Source organism: Desmodus rotundus, chromosome 12 (assembly GCF_022682495.2).
Source record: "Desmodus rotundus isolate HL8 chromosome 12, HLdesRot8A.1, whole genome shotgun sequence".
Lineage (NCBI taxonomy): Eukaryota > Metazoa > Chordata > Mammalia > Chiroptera > Phyllostomidae > Desmodus > Desmodus rotundus.
The window spans coordinates 79814919-79831727 of NC_071398.1; the positions used below are offsets into that span (position 1 = coordinate 79814919).

Sequence of the window (16809 nt, forward strand, 5' to 3'; positions counted from 1 at the left end):
TGTTTTGAACTCTGCATCTCATAGGCTGGCTATCTCTTCATTGCTTACTTCTATTTTTGGAGCTTTGATCTGTTCTTTCATTTGGACCATAATTTTTTGTCTCAGCATGCCTGTTACCTAGTAAGGGGTGGAGCCTTAGGTGTTCACCAGGGTGGGGCAACCGAGGTTGCTGCATTGTGGCACAGTATGTAGGGGAGGGGTCCGAGAGGGAACAATGCCACTTGCTCAGCTCTCTGCAGGCTTTCAGTCACTTCCCTCGCTACCCACAAGCAGATTGGGCCCTTCTGGTGCTGATTCCCAGGTAGGTGGTTTGTGTACATTCTAGGACCCTGTGAGTCTCTCCAACTGAACTCCCCTGTGAGGCTGGGAGTTTCTCTGCTGCCTCAACCCCCACAGGTTTTTACAGTCAGAGGTTTTGAGGCTTTCCTTTCCTGCACTGAAATCCTGGGTTGCACGGTCTATCTAGCTCCCAGTTGCTCCTCCTGCTTTACCCTCACGCAAATGTGGGACCACCAGCTGCTGCCAGGCCCACACAGTCCTCCAGCCGCCACTCATCTTCTCCACCCCTCCTACCAGTCGGGATGAATTTTTCTTCTTTAACTCCTTGGTTGTCGGACTCCATACAGTTCGATTTTGTGGTAGTTCTGGTTGTTTTTTATTTTCAAATGTGTTGGTTTTGTTTTGGTTGTGCAAGGAGGCAAAGTGTATCTACCTATGCCTCTATTTTGACATGCCAAACTTTGAGCTTGGCACCACAATAAATTCAAAAATAAATAAGACATATTATTGGTGCTTCTCTCATTTTAGGCTACTATCTTCAAGGTTCCCACTTCTGCCTTATCTGGAAACGTAGACCATAAGTAATCCCTCTTCTCCTAGGTGGTCAGCCTCTCCCTCTCCAGTGAATTCTTCCCATCGATATTTTTCTCTAGTCTCTTCCCAGCTTGAGAAACAAACAATTTTCCCTGTTCTCCACACTTCTTTCCAACTATTTCCCTGTCTCTTTTCTACTCACAGCCGACCTTCTTTCTCCTTCTAGTAATCAAAAGGGTGGAACTCACTGTCTCTTCTTTCTCACCTCCATTCCCTTCTCATCCAGCCTCTGCCCTGAACCTGCCCTCTCTAAAGGTGCCATTCATTCCACAGCCCTCTCTGTCCTAGGCACAAGAAACAGCAGTGACCAAGGCCAGGCCCTGCCCTCATAAGATGGCATTTGAACAAGACAATTAACATCCACAAAAGAACAAACAAAGAAAGAAGATAATCACAGAAGGTGACAAGAGTCAAGAAGTAACTTCCAAGCCACTTAATTCAATGGACACCTTATTTTCTTTCAAATGTTTAAAATATTTATATTTTAATCCTTCTTTTTAATGTTTCTAGAGCTTTTAATCCTTATTTCTTTTCTTATATTCAGTACTTAATACACAAAAATTAATATATCAAATCTATATATTAGTATATTAGTATTAACATATGTATAACTGTTAAATTATTTTATCTTTAATTATTTATTTTATATAATTTTAATGTATTAATTTTTATATATGTGATATATATATATGAGTGAATATATATATAAAGGTAAAAAGAATTATACAGTGAACATCCATGTACTACCACCTAAACTAAAAAATACAGAAACAGCCCTGGCTGGTGTGGCTCAGTGGATTGAGTGCCAGCCTGCAAACCAAAAGGTCACAGGTTCGGTTCCCAGTCAGGGCACATGCCTGGGTTGCGGGCCAGGTCCCTATTAGGGGTCGTGTGAGAGGCAACCACACACTGATGTTTCTCTCCCTTTTTCCCTCCCTTCCCTTCTCTCAAAAAATAAACAAATAAAGACTATACTTTCGGGGATCATTTCTATAGTCTGTTAAAAATAAATAAATAAAATTTAAATTAAAAAAAGAATGTTGCATTTTTAATTGTAATAAAATTATGCATATTAAAAAATCAATTAGCAATGTCAATTATACTCCAATAAAGCTGAAAAAACCTATCGGCCATGTGCATAGGGTTTGTTTCCGGGCTCTCCGGTCCATCTTACTGGTCTGTGTGTCTGTCCTTTTGTTGCTACTGCACTTTTTTAATTGTGTCTTTGTAGTAAGTTTTGAAATAAGAAAGTGAAAGTCCTCCAACTTTGTTCTATTTTTCCAGATTGTTTTGAGTATTCAGGATCCTTTGAGATTTCATATGAATTTTAATATGGTTTTTCTATTTCTTTAAGAAATGACATTTGGATTTTAATAGGAATTGCACTGAATCTATAGACCACTTTGGACAGTACTGTCATCTCAACAGTATTGTTTTCCAATCCATGAACGCGGGGTGTCTTTTTATTCATTTTATTAATTTTTATTGTATTTTTTCCATTACCGTTTAGTTCCCTTACTTCCCTCTCCCCCACAGGATGTCTTTTAATATATTTAGGTCTTTATTTTTTTAACAATGTTTTGTAGTTTTCAGTTTTCAAGTATTTTGCCTTGATGTTTAATTTATTTTTAAGGGTTTTATTTTTTTGATGCTATTGTAATTGAAAGTGTTTTCTTAATTTCCTTTTCCGATGTTTATTGCTACTCTATAGAAACGCAACAGATTTTGGTGTGTTGATTTTATATTTTGAAACTGCTGAATTCATTAATTGGCTCTAACAGGTTTTTGGTAAAAATTGTGAATTTTCTAAAAAATAAGATCATGTAATCTGTGAGCAGAGATAAATTTACTTACTCCTTTCCAACTTGGACGCCTTTAGTTTCTTCTTCTTGCCTACTTGCTCTAGCTAGAACTTGCAATGCTATGTTAAATAGAAGTGGTGAACGTGAGCACCCTTTTTTATTCTTGATCTTTGGGGGAAGCTTTCATTCTTTTATCATTAAGTATGATGTTAGCTGTAAGCTTTTCATATATGAATTTCACTCCCTCTTCAACTTTGATTAAAACTAAGTTTCCTGGAACAAGATCGTGAACATTTGTTTTGTTTATTCACACACAAATATTTACCGAGTGCCTATTCTGTGCCAGAAACTTGTTTTGTGCACTGAAGATACAGTGATGACTAGACAGACACAGGTGTTAAGGTGTTAAGTATTTTAAGCAGAAACATGGCATAAGTGATTGAATTTGCATTTTTAAAAACTGTTATAGCATACGTGTGGAGAACAGATTGAAGGGCAATAGTGGATGGGGGACATCAATTAAGACACTATTTTTTAAGTCCTAGAGAGAGATGATAGGACTGAATGAGTGTGGTGGGTAGCAGGGGCCGTGAAGAGACAGACGGGTCTGAGATTTATTCTGGGGGTGGGCGTGCCGCTGGGACGAGCTGAATGACAGAGGAGAGGAGCAGGAAGAGTTCAGATGGCCTCTAGGTTTCCAATATGGACAAATGGTGGAGCAAGTCCCTGAGGTAGAGAACACAGGAGGGGGATCATACAGTGAGAGGAAGGTAACGTGTCAGTTTTGGACAGATCAACTTTGAGATGCACGTCAGACCTGAAATTGGAAATGTCAGTGTAGGCCGTTGTCTGTACTGGTCACGAGTGCAAAAGAAATATTGGGATTAAAGATAAATATTTGAGAGTCAGGGGAGTGATGAAATTGACTAGGAAAAGAATGTTCTGGAGGGAAAGGAGGCCTAGGGTGAAATTCCAACATTGAAACATCAGCATGAAAAGGAAAAACATAAAAGAAACTGGGAAGGAGCTGCCAGGAAGGTGGAAGAAAGTATGATACCAAGGAAGCCAAAAGAGTGTATTACGAGGGGAGGAATGATTACCCTTTCCAAGGCTGCTCAGAGGTCAAATATAATGACCCCAGATTGTGTGTGTTTTGTATTTCTTTTCTTTTCTTTTTTTTTTTTTATTTTTAGACTTAGGGGAAGGGAAGAACAGAGGGAGAGAAACGTCAATGTGTGGTTGCCTCTCACGCGCTCCCTACTGGGGACTTAGCCAGCAACCCAGGCATGTGCCCTGACTGGGAATCAAATCAGTGACCCTTTGGTTTGCAGACTGGCACTCAATCCAGTGATTCACACCAGCCAGGGTGCAACATTCTAAAAAAACCCAAAATTTACTATTGATACTAATTCCTATGAGTTTGCTGTGCTACTATATGCAAGTCAAGAAATTAAAGAAACCATTAAATATCTAGAAACATTTAACATCCTAAGCCTTAAAATCTAATCGTATGTAGTAGACTCTCAAAAAGCTACAACCTGCATTTTGAAAAATGAGAGTTGCCTGATGGCCTTCGAAGTGGAGTTTTCCCTGCCTTTGGACTTGAACTGAAACATTGGCTCTTCCTGGGTCTCCAGCCCGCCAGTCTTCAGGCTGGGACTACACCATTGGTTCTCCTGTTCTCAGGCCTTCAGATGTGAGCGGAATTACACCACTGCCCTTCCTGGGTCTCCAGCTTGCCAACTCACCCTGCAGATCTTGAGATTCATCAACCTCCACAGTCACATGAGCCAATTCCTTATAACAAATTTGTTATATATTATCATCAATAATATCATAAATTATGTAAAGAGATTTATTATGTACATGATAGACTATATACAGCCATTTATATAATAGACCTATTGAGGATATGTATGTATATGTGTGTGTGTATATAGTGTGTGTGTATATAGTGTGTATATAGTGTGTGTGTGTGTGTATGTACACACACATGTATATGCTTTTGGTTCTGTTTCTCTGGACAACCTTAGCTAGTGCAGGCAGGAACAGAGATGAGAAAAACATGACCATCACTAAAGGTTTGACAGTTCGGGAGTTCCTATTTAGTTTGAGGGCAACAGGTTTGTAGTGGAGTTGACACTGAGCTGGCCCCTAAAGGTACCGTTTCTATAGAAAGAGCTGGAGAGGTGAGGGAGAAGATGGAAAACATTCCAAGCAGAAGCAACAGTAGGAGCAAAGACATAAAAACAGGAAAACACTTGGCTGCGTTGGTGGATGATGCGTCACAGCGTACCGCTTCATAGTTTATTGCTTGCTTCCACACACCCTAATGAGTCATCACATAGGGAGCAAGAAGAAACGGGGACCCAAATGGAGAATAAACTTGGCAGACATCCCACTCAGAAAGACCTAAATTGTTAGCTCTTACCCCACACCCACGGCCTCTAGAGCACAGGTGGCAAACACAAGGCCCGCCGGCCGAATCCGGCCCTCCACCTTGTTGAATCCGGCTGGCACCTTGTTTCTACCCGGCGGCAGCACCGAGCTCTCGCTTAACTGTAAAGGAGTAGTTACATTTATAAAGTCCTAAAACTACATTCAGCCCTTGGAAGGCAACCGCTGATGTGGCCCCCAGTGAAAATGAGTTTGACACCCCTGCTCTGGAGCTAAGTATAATCCACTCAAGACACTTTACAGCCTGGCCAGAATGCCTTTTCTTCCTCTTTCCCATAATCCCTCTCTAGATATTCTGCATTCATCCAAAGAAGGTTTGGGATTTCCAGACAGAGCCCAGGAACCTGTGTGTAGGTGACCTAACCAACCTGAAAAAGCTAATCCTAACCTGCCAGCAGGGAAAGCTGCAAAGCTACTGATCGATTCCACAAAATCCTGCAAAGGCTCATCAGGAACTGAGGGCGCGTGTGTGTGTGTGTGTGTGTGTGTGTGTGTGTGTGTGTGAATCAGGAGGTGTAGTTGAACGCTGAGAAGCAGATCTCCAGATCTCTTCCCTCCACTCTCTATTACTGAGGACCATCCCCCCTGCACCACCACATGCATCTGCAGGTTTATCCTCTAGAAAAGGCAAAACGTAGGGTCTCTGAACTGCAGGACACCACACCCATTTGAGAGCATAGGTGCCGCTTCTAAACCAGAGGACCGGCTGTGTTTGTGCTGAATGCTGGCCGCTGAGGGCCGCAGCCTTCCGTCCGCTTGCAGCAACCGCAGCGCTGGGAGCCAGTGTCTTTCCTTCTGGAAGGAGATTGGTAGATTCTTCTCTGGGGAGTCTGACTACCCCAAGAGGAGACACCTAAAGATGCAGACACGGGAACTTTCCTAGCAAATGGCCCCATCCAAAGACAGAGCGTCCAGTCAGCATTTTGGTTCCTGGGTCAGATATTTCCCTTCTGCTCTTCCACAGCCCCTCTCCACCTTGCCCCTGCCCTGGGAAATTCCCAGGTGTGGACGGCAGAAGCCGGCCCTTCCCCCTCCCTCCGACTTCTGGTTGGTTTGGACAATGTGGAGCCCAGGAAGAAAACAGCAGGAAGGGAGGAGAATGGGGTCAGGCGTTTATTTGCTTTTCTGTTCCTCTCTGATGGATCACCTCAGGCTGCCTATGTCTCTCAACCGGAAGTCGCAGATTTCCGTCCTGCACTCAGCCTTTTTGTAAAATAAGTCCTCCTGAAATTCCTTGAATTCGAATGAACCACATGCTGGTTTACTGTTGGGACATAACTGACATAGTCCCCCTCTCGTAAGTGATCAGAGAGTCAAGGATTACCAGACAGCTGAGAAGAGCCTCAAGCATGGGAGATAGAAGCAAATAAACCAAAACAACAACGAAAACAGAATAGAGAGTGACTTGCAAAAACAGAGTCTGTGTAGGAAGAAAACTTAAAAAAAAAAGGATCACTAATATTCTCAGAGAGAGACTAAAAGATATTGCATTCATGAAACAAAAATGGGCATTATTTAAAAAGAGAAAGAACATTCGAAGATCACAAAAGAGCTCTTGGAAATTCAAAACTTGACAGCAAAAGTCAAAAACTCAGTAGAAGAGTTAAAAGATAAATGTCCCAAAAGGTAGCACCAAAAAACCCCACAAAGAAAGAGAATACAAAGGGAAAAGATAAGAACATTAGAGACAGTCCAAGAAGTGAAGTTTGTGTTTGCATAATAAGAGAGAAGAGAGAAAATAGAGTGAAAGAAACAATTAACATAATTCAAGATTTCTCAGAACTAAAGAACATGGGTTTCTGGACCCGAAAGAGCCAGCTGAGTGCCTAATATAGAGATGAAACTAGGTCCACAGCAAGGCAGCACTAAAGTCAAAGAAAGACTTGGCTGATTTGCAGAATGAGACAGAGAATAGTCACCACAAAGGCCCAATGTGCCAGTCATCGATTTTTTGCCTCTCAGCTCCAAATTTACCTTTTAATACCTCTCAGTGATAATGGATGGGATTCTTTTTCTTTTTTTAATCCTTATCTGATAACATTTTTTCATTGCTTTTAGAGAAAAAAAGGAAGGGAGAGAGAAACATTGACTGGCTGCCCTCTCGTCCACCCCTGACCAGGGATCAAAACCACAACCTGGGCATGTGTCCTGACTGGGAATCAAACATGTGACCTTTCAGTCCACAGAACGACATTCCAACCAACTGATCCACACTGGCCAGGGCTGGAGGAGATTCTTTTAAGCATTTCTGCTTTGTAGTGATTACAGTGTTAACCTTTCCATGTAGAAGGTGCTAGAGGGCCTTTGCAGAAGGAAGGGGCTTTTCCTGCCAGTTCCAGCAGCTGCATTGCAGGTCAGAGATGTAGGTAGGAGGACATCCTGGGATACTCCGCCCCAGGCATGCCCCCACTCTCCTTGGCTGTTGCAACCCTAACTACCCCAGCATCCCCGCCCAACCGCCAGCTGTGGCTCACCTGTGCCCACAGGCGGGGGTTGCTTCTGGCCCTGGCCCAGCAAACCAACGAACTCCTCTACCATCCATCGGGCTACAACTACACCATCTGCAGCGAGGTCTGAACCCCTGCCTTGGGGAAGGACCCCTTCCAAATTTATTCTTTCTTGGAAATCTCCCTCAGCTCCCAGGTACCAGAGTTCTCTTACATTTTGTAATGATTCTTTGGACATAGTTTAATATTTCTGTAGAGTAAACTTTCCTATTTAAATCACTCTGTGGTTCTGTCTCCTGAATGAACCCAGAGAAAGAGAACCAGGAATCAGAATGGTTTGGTCTCAATGGCAATACTAGAAGGAAGAAGATAATGGAGCAATGCTTTCAAAATTGTGATGGAAAAGTGTTTTGAACCTAGAATTCCATATCCAGCCAAAACATAAATCATATATAAGGGTAGAATAAGGACATTTAAAATCAATCCATGAGAGTTTAGAGCTTCACACAAAAATGTGGCCAGTAACAGAACAGGCCACAGCAGAGAGGCTCAGGCCCAGCTGGGTGTGGGGAGGAGGTGGGCTCCGTTAGCAGGAACCAGCCTGCATCTACCTGTGTACAGATGTGCCTGCAGGTCCGCAGCTAGAGACAACCCGCTGTGCAACAGCCGACCATTTCCTCCTTGCTTTCAGAACCAGCCTCTGTCCTCCAGCATGCTTAGCTGTGGTTAATGAATGGCCCTACCCCCATCCCCTCTGCTCTCAGGGCTTCCAAATTAAACAATCGAGACACACACTTGCACTTCCAGGCGCCACACCCTATGCCCTTCCTGCCACTGAAGGAGGCGAGGGGAGTAGAAGGGAAGAACTCCAGAGGCATGAATAACTTGAGAGATGAACACAGTCATGCACCACTTCTGTCATATACAGCAGTGGCGCCATAAGATTGTAATGGATTATAAGCAAAAAGTTTGTTTGCAATGTTGAGAGAAAAGGCTAGACCCAACTAGATGTTGAATTTACTGCTGGCAGGCGGTGGTTCACATAAATGATCTCTTGCACCTTCCTGCAGCCGGGGCCCACTGCTGTCCGGGAGCTAGAGCAGTGGGCCCGGGAGCAGAGGAGCCTGGGAGCCGCCCCCACCCACCCCTGCAAACACACAAGCACACACACTGCGCCCACGGCCTACTTCCCTTTCCTCCACTTCTCTTCCCATTTTCCTCCCAGTCCCGTTTCTCTCTCACCTCCCCCCTCTCTCTTTTATTATTTCTCTTCTCAAGCTTTGTGTCTCTGGGTATTATTCAATCTCTTCTCTTCTTTACCTTCCCTCTCTCCCTTCCTTGCTCCTCCTGATGTCCACTCCCCCTTTTGTGGGGCCTCTCTCCACAGCCCTGCCCTCTGCCCCCCAAGGCGTACGTGCTTTTATAACATGTTGACTGTCCCTTTTCTGTTTACATAAGTTTAGATACACAAATACTGTTGTGTTACAGTTGCCTACAGTGTTCAGTACAGCGGCATGCAGTGGGGGCTTGTCGCCTAGGAGGAATGGGCTGTTCGGTAGGTCATGCCATACAGCGTGGGTTATGAACGAGTGCTCTATGATGTTCGTTCAGTGAGGAAATCACCTAGTGATGCACTTCTCAGAATGTATCCCCGTTGTTAAGCCACACATGACTGTGAATTGGAGATTGGCCCTATTGTTATCTCTGAGAAATAGGAAATGATGGTATAAGAAGGACCCAAAACACCTTTGAACTGGGGTGGGGCATGCTCTCCTCCACTCAACACAGCCCAGGGGCTCTGGCTTATTCCCAGGATAAGGCTGAAATACCTGGGCAGGGAAGAGGGTTCTCCAGAAACCACCTCTGCTTCTATCTCCGACCTCATCTCTGGCCGCTGTCTCTTCCCCACTTGGGTTCAGGCCACAATAAACAATACTCTCGCTTCAAGAACACTGGCTTCACACGAGTGTGTGGGGCTCCCGCCCTGGGCCCTACATTGCGCGCACACACACACACACACACACATTTATTTCACAAGGAGGCTCCTGTGTCACTTGCTGCTGGCACACAGTGACTCCAGACCTTAAATCTCTGCTCACAGGAGTGGTGGTCACTGTAGCTACTTCTTGACACCCACTCCCCCTCTCTGTACTGGAGCAGCCACAGGGGTTGATGGGATTGGCCCCCACCCCCAAACCTAGGGGTGGGCCCAGTTCATCTAAGCCAGTCAAGAGGCCTCCCCTCAATACACAAAACACGCAGAGGGCAAGTCCCCGGTCAAAGTGCGTGGTGATGGAGAGGGCACGTGGTCCGGTTTGAGGACAGCCTTGATGGGTGACACAGGAGACACCTTTCCCTTGTTCTGGACTGTGCTGAGTAGAGGCCTGAGGCCTGGAAAATGATACGGCTATTCCACTGCTCTGGGAAGAGCCAGCCTTGGATCATTGGCCCCTGGCACCCATCACCCAAAAGACAACTGGAGAAGGCTGAGCTAAAGCCCACCCATCGCTGTTTGGACTTCCCTGACCCCCCAACCCAGGGTCAGCAAACCCTGGCCTTCCTGCCTGACTGGGCCCACTGGCCTTTTACACAGCGTGTCATGGATGAGTCTCATCAGTGTAAAAGAAGCCAGACACAAAATCAGGCAGATTACATGATTCATTTTACATAAAGTGCAAAAGCCGGCAAAACCGACCTGTGGTGCGGGGTCAAGACAGAGGGAACCTTTGGGGACACGGGGTCATGCCTAGAGCCGGGCTCGAGCAAGGTCCCCTGTACTGGGTGCACGGGTAGCTCACTTAATGGAGTTATTGCTAGATATTTGTTTTCAAAGCTTGTTACAAATGGCATTTTTCTTTTTTAATACTTTTTAATTGAAATACTTTATAGCCATGAACTGTACTAACCTTAAGTGTATATAGTTCAATGATTTTTTTGCATAGATATACATCCATGAAAGCTCCACCCAGATCAAGATATAGAATATTTCTAACATTGCAGAAGGCTCTTCCCCAGCACCATCCCACAAAAGAGTAACCACTACTCTGAGAATGACTGTTGTTAATTCTTCCTCTTAATTCGGGCGTAAACTAAGTCATGCAGAATATTGTCTCCTGGGCCTTGCTTATCTTGTTCAACATAACGTCTGTGAGGTTAGTCCATAGCACTGTGTGCGCCCATTGACGCCGCATACGATCTGTGTGCGCCCACTGACGCCGCATACGATCTGTGTGCGCCCACTGACGCCGCATACGATCTGTGTGCGCCCACTGACGCCGCATACGATCTGTGTGCGCAGTTGGAAGACACTTGGGCTATTTTGACTTCTTGGCTATTGTGAGTGAAGCTGCTGGACGTTCTTGTACATGTCTTCTGATGGGCATAGGCACACATTTACCTCACCTGGAAGTGAATTTTCTGATCAGAGGATTGGTGTATGTTTAACTTTAGTAGCTAGTGGTGGATACCGCCAAGCAGTTTTCCAAAGTACATGAACCAACTTCCAGTCCCACCACGATGGTAAGAGTTACAGTTGCCTCACTTCCTTGCCAACACTGGGAATCACCGGTCTATTTTACTTTAGCTCTTCTTGTAAGTATGCAGTAGTATGGAGTTGTAGTTTTAATTAACTTTTCTCTGTTGTTAAACATCTTTCATATGTTAATTGGTCCTTTTTGAAATGCCCTCTCAAGTGTTATGCTCTTTTTTAAGTTGAATTGTTTATTTTCTTTTCTTTTAGATTTTATTTATTTACTTACTTTTAGAGAGAGGGGAGGGAGGGAGAAAGCGATGGAGAGAATAATCGGTGTAAGAGAGAAACGTTGACCAATCGGTTGTCTCTAGTCTGCGCCCCACCTGGGGACGGAACCGCAACCCGCGCATGTGCCCTGACCAGGAATCCAACCCACGACGCTTCTCCTTGCAGGATGGTGCCCAACCAACAGAGCCATACCGGTCAGGGCTGCCTGTTTCCTTATTTATTTGTAATTCTTTATATATTCTGATGTAATTGTTTGTTGAATATGTGTCATACAAATATATTTTGCCAGTCTGAAATTCATTTTCAGTCTCTTAGTGCTATCTTTTGGTAAATAGGAGTTTTTTTCATTTTAATAAAGTGTAGTTTATTAATATTTTAATTTTATGGTTAATACCTTTTGTGTCCTGTTTAAGAAATCTCTCTCTACCTCAAGCTCATAAAAATAGTCTTCTTTGTTTTCTTAGAGAAGCTTTATTTTCTTATCTTTCATATGTTGGTCTATGATTCATTTTGAATTAATTTTTCTGGGTGTATTGTAAGGCTGAGCACTTATTTTTCATATATACCTAATTGCTCCAGCACTATTTATTTAAAAGACCATCTAATTATTGATTGTATAGAGAAATACAATCTTTGTCTTATATGACCTTATATTATTCATAATCTACTACTTCATTTGTTAATATTAATAGCTTATCCATAGATTCTTCTGAGTTTTCTGTGTGCACAGTTATGTTGTCTGCAACAAGATGGCTTTATTTCTTTTTTTCCAATACTTGCAACTTTTATTTCTTTTTCTTGCCTTTGTTGCATTGGCCTCCAGAACAATAATATTGACTAGAAATTAGGAGAGTGGATAACCTTGTCTCATCCTTATCTCGGAAACTTTTCAATATTTCCCTATTAAGTGATGATGTAAGATGCAGGGTTTTTTAAATTATACTCTCTTTCAGAGTAAGAAATTGTCCTTATAGTCCTAGTTTTTAAAGAGATTTTATTATCAATAGTATAGAATTTTTTAAAACACATTTATCTATTGAGATAGCCATGTGTTATTGTTTTTTTCATTCATTCTGTTAATGTGATAAGTTACATTGATAAATTTTCAACTCTAACTAATAGAGGAACTCAAAAACTAAAGATTTTAGCTTTAATTATAGTTGAGAGGCGGAAGTGATTAATGCATGTGAAAAGCTGTTATTCCAGGAAGGAATGCATGACCTCAGTGACTCCAGGAGGTCAGCACGTCATTCAGCCTTTGTGTCCCGGGGGTCTGCAGGCCGATGGAGCTGGCACCTGAGTCACTGTGCTCCAGGGAGGGAAGGCCCACATTGCAGGTATGAATTGTTCATCAGTAGGTAGAGAAATACTGGAAAAATCACTGCTGGACTGAAACTCTTATCTGAGTAACCTTTTCCCAAACCCTTTACCTACCCTTTTCTTTCCTTATGAAAAGGTCAGCTCGAAGTGAGATGTTGAGAAGGTCTTTACGGTACCTAACCTGCTGTCTTCTCAGATTGCTGGCCTCTGAATAAACTGCCCTTAAAGATTCAATCCTTATCTCCACTTATGAGTTCCGGTAGTGACAGGCAGTGTGAACGCCGACTTTCCCGGTTTCATACAACAGCATTACTTTCCTGGAATAAATTCAAATTTATTGTGATACAGTGTAGTTGGAATTGATTCACTAATGTTTTATGTAGGATTTTTTGTACTTATGTTCAAAAGAGGGATTAGCCTGCAACTTCTTTTTCTAATTATGTTCTTGTCAGTTTTTGTTATCAAGGTTATGCTGGTCTCACAAAATGAATTAAAAGAGTTTGAGTAAAAATGGTGTTAATGGTGTTATTGTTTTTAAGGTTATTTTGCCTTTTTTCAAAAATCCTCACCTGAGGACATGTTTATTGATTTTAGAGAGAGGGGAATGGAGACAGAGAGAAACACTGTCGTGAGAAACAAACATTGATCAGCTGCCTCCTACGCGCCCTGCCCCTGCATTCTCCCGGAGTGCGGACAAGGACGACAGACACCCCAGCCAACCGAGCCACCTGCCGGGCCGCTGCTGCTCTCCCTTAGATGTTTCGGGGGAAGCCGTCTGGGCCTGGAGTTTTCTTCGTTGAAAGGCTTTTAATTTTTAGATATAATTTCCTTAACATTTATAAGACTCTTTGGATTCAGATTTCTACTTGTTTATTTTTAAAAGTGTTTTTCAAGAAATTTGACTATTCCATTAAAAACTTCACATTTACTGTTGTAGAATGGTTCATGATAACCTCTTATGATCTTTTTATTGTCTGTTTTGACATCTCCCTTTTCATTCTTAATATTAGTAATTTGGGCCCCTGTTCAAACATGCTTACCAGCCTTGGCAGGGGGTCAATTTTATCAGTCCTTTCAAAACACCAACTTCCGCTTTGTTGACCCGTACCGTATATACGCTGAGATTTGTTTCCTTCCTCCTACTTTCTTTTTTTTTTTTTTTTTTTTTTTTTACAAAACTAGGCCCAGTTTATTGCCGAGAATGGGAGAGCGGGAGCCGCCTTAGGGGTTAAGGCCACAGTCCAGTCCCTGGGCTCTGCCGAACCGGGAACGGGGGAGGCTGGGCTCCCCGCCCCAGACTGTGCAAAAAGTGCTTCGCGGCCGCTAGGGCCAGTGCCAGCTCTTCCTACTTTCTTTGGATTAAATTGGCTGGGTTTTTTTCTAATATTTTTAAAAAGATTTTATTTATTTCTTAGAGAGACGGGTAGGGAGGGACAAAGAGGGAGAGAAACATCAATGTGCAAGAGAAGCATCGATCAGTTGCCTCTCACACACCCCAACTGGGAACCTGACCCACAACCCAGGCGTGTGCCCTGCCTGGGATTCGAACCAGTGACCCGTTGGTTCACAAGCTGGAGATCAACCTACTGAGCCACACCAGCCAGGGCGGTTTTTCCTAATATTGAAAATTGATTATTATATCATTGCATGCAGCCTCTATTCTTTTCTAGTATCTGCATGGAAAGCTATAAATCTCTCTCTAAGCATGACTTCAGGGGCATCCCATAAGTTTCTGTATGTTGTAATTTCAATGTCATTTATTTTACTTTTCCGTTGCAGGTGACATTCAATATTGTTTTGTAGTGCACTAGTTGACAATATTTTATATTAGTTTCAGGTGTACAGCATAGACAATTACATAATTTTCAAAGTGATGCCCCTAATAATTCCAGTATCCCAATGTCATTCAGTTTAAACTACTTTCCCCTTTCATTGTTATTTCTTCTTTTATTCATGGGTTATTTAGAAGTGTATTGCCTAATTTCCAACCACTTGTAGGTTTTCTACTTATATTTTTATTATTATTGTCTACCTTAAGTTCACTGTGGTCAGAGAACTTACCCTGTATTACGTGAATCTCTACAATGCTCTGAGGCTCACTTTATGCTCCAATATGTGGTCAGTTTTGTTCAATGTCCCAGGTGCTCTTGAAAAGATTGTGAGTTTTGCAATTACGGGTGGAAATAGTCTATATGACGCATTCAATCAGGTTTCTTAATTGTATTTTTCAGATTTTGATGTCTTTATGTTTTTATCTCCTTGCTTTAGTAATTACTGAGAGAAATATGTTAAAATCTGTTTCAATTGCAGATTTGTCTTTTTTCTCCTTTTACTTCTGTTCATTTTTGCTTTGTATATTTTCAGACTGTGTTATTAAGTATATATAATTTAGAATTACCATATCTTTCTGGACTTTTTATTTCTAGTAATATTTAAAATCTACTCTGTCGATAGAAGTATAGCTGGCCAGCTTTCTTGTGGTTACTATCTACACTGTATTCCTCCTCCTCTTACTTGCTACCAGTTTTTGTCCTTACAGTAACATATGTCTCCAGTAAACAGCATACTATGGAGTTTTATTTTTCTTACATTTTAGCCTTTTTTAAACATTTTTTTGTTTTATTTTTGTTTGTTTTTTTAGTATAAACTATAAATTTATTTTTTTATTATTTTTTAATTTTAATTTTTTATTGTTATTCAATTACAGTTGTGTGCCTTTTCTCCCCATCCCTCCACCCCCTTTTTTTTTAACATTTTTATCTTTATTATTATATTATTTTTTATTCTCACCTGAGGATACATTTACTGATTTTAGAGACAGAGGAAGAGAAAGAGAAACATCGGTCAGTTGCCTTCTGTGCGCGCCCCGATGAGGGTTCAAACCCCAAACTAAGCACATGACTGGACCCGGGGGTCGAACCTACAGCCTTTTGGTGTACAGGCCGATGCTCCAACCACTGAGCCATCTGGCCAGGGCAGCAGTCTTTGTCTTTTAATTAGGGTGGTTTTCTCTTTATATTTAATTGATTTACTGATATACTTTAATTTCATTCTTACCATTTCATAATTTGTTTTATATTTATCTCATCTTCTCTGTTCTTTTCCTGTCACTCTGACCTCTTTGGATTTATTCATTTATTCCATTATTTCATTTCCCCCCTCTAATTCTTAGTTATACATTCTTCTACTTTTTTATTGGTTAACCTAGAACAGGAATTCTTAAATGTTTTTAACTTTTTAAAAAGATTTTATTTATTTATTTTTAGAGAGAGGGGAAGGGAGGGAGACAGAGAGGGAGAGAAACATCAATGTGTGAGAGAAACATTGATTGGTTGCTTCTTGAGTGCCTGTAGCTGGGGACCCGGCCCACAACCCAGGCATGAGCCCTGACTGGGAATCCAACGCACGACCTTTTGGTTTCTGGGACAACACTCCAACCAACTAAGCCACACTGACCAGGGCTCTTTTTCTTTTCTTTTTTCAAAAATTATTTATTGAGAGAGAGAAACATTGATTTGTTGTTCCACTTCTTTCTGCTTTGATTAGTTGCCTGTTGTACGTGCTCTGACTGAAGATCAAACCCAAATCTTGATGTATCAAGATGATGCTTCAACCAACTGAGCTACCCAGCCGGGGCTTGGGCAATGATTTCTTCAATTAGCAATAATCGCGCCTTGGATAAATCTCATTGGCTACGATACTGCCACTGTGCAAAGCTAGGCCATGGGTTCTTAATTATGGCACCAAGAATTTACGCAACAAAAGAAAAAATCAACAAGCTGGACCTCATCAAAACTGAAAACTTTTCTGTTTCAAGAGACACGGTCAAGAGTGAAATGACAACCCACAGAATAGGAGAAAAATTTGTAAGCCACGCATCTGATAAAGGTCCAATACCCAGAATACATAAAAAACTCTTACAACTAAAACCAAAAAGACAAAAAAAAATGGCAGACTTGACTAAATATATTTTTTGAAAGATATACAAATGGATTGTTTAAACATGTAGATAATATTAAAACATTATTAATGAGCTATTTTAACATTTTTTCATACTAAGGCTTTCAAAAAAAAGTTTTGCAAATGGCCAAAAAGCTCTTGAAAAGATACTCAACATCATTAGTCATCACGAAAATTCAAATCAAAACTG

General features: G+C 41.9%; 1 pseudogene; it reads right to left on the reverse strand.

Moving 5' to 3' along the window:
* Positions 1-16254: 16254 nt before the first annotated feature.
* On the reverse strand, positions 16255-16377 carry LOC112318397 (U4 spliceosomal RNA; annotated as a pseudogene).
* Positions 16378-16809: the final 432 nt, after the last annotated feature.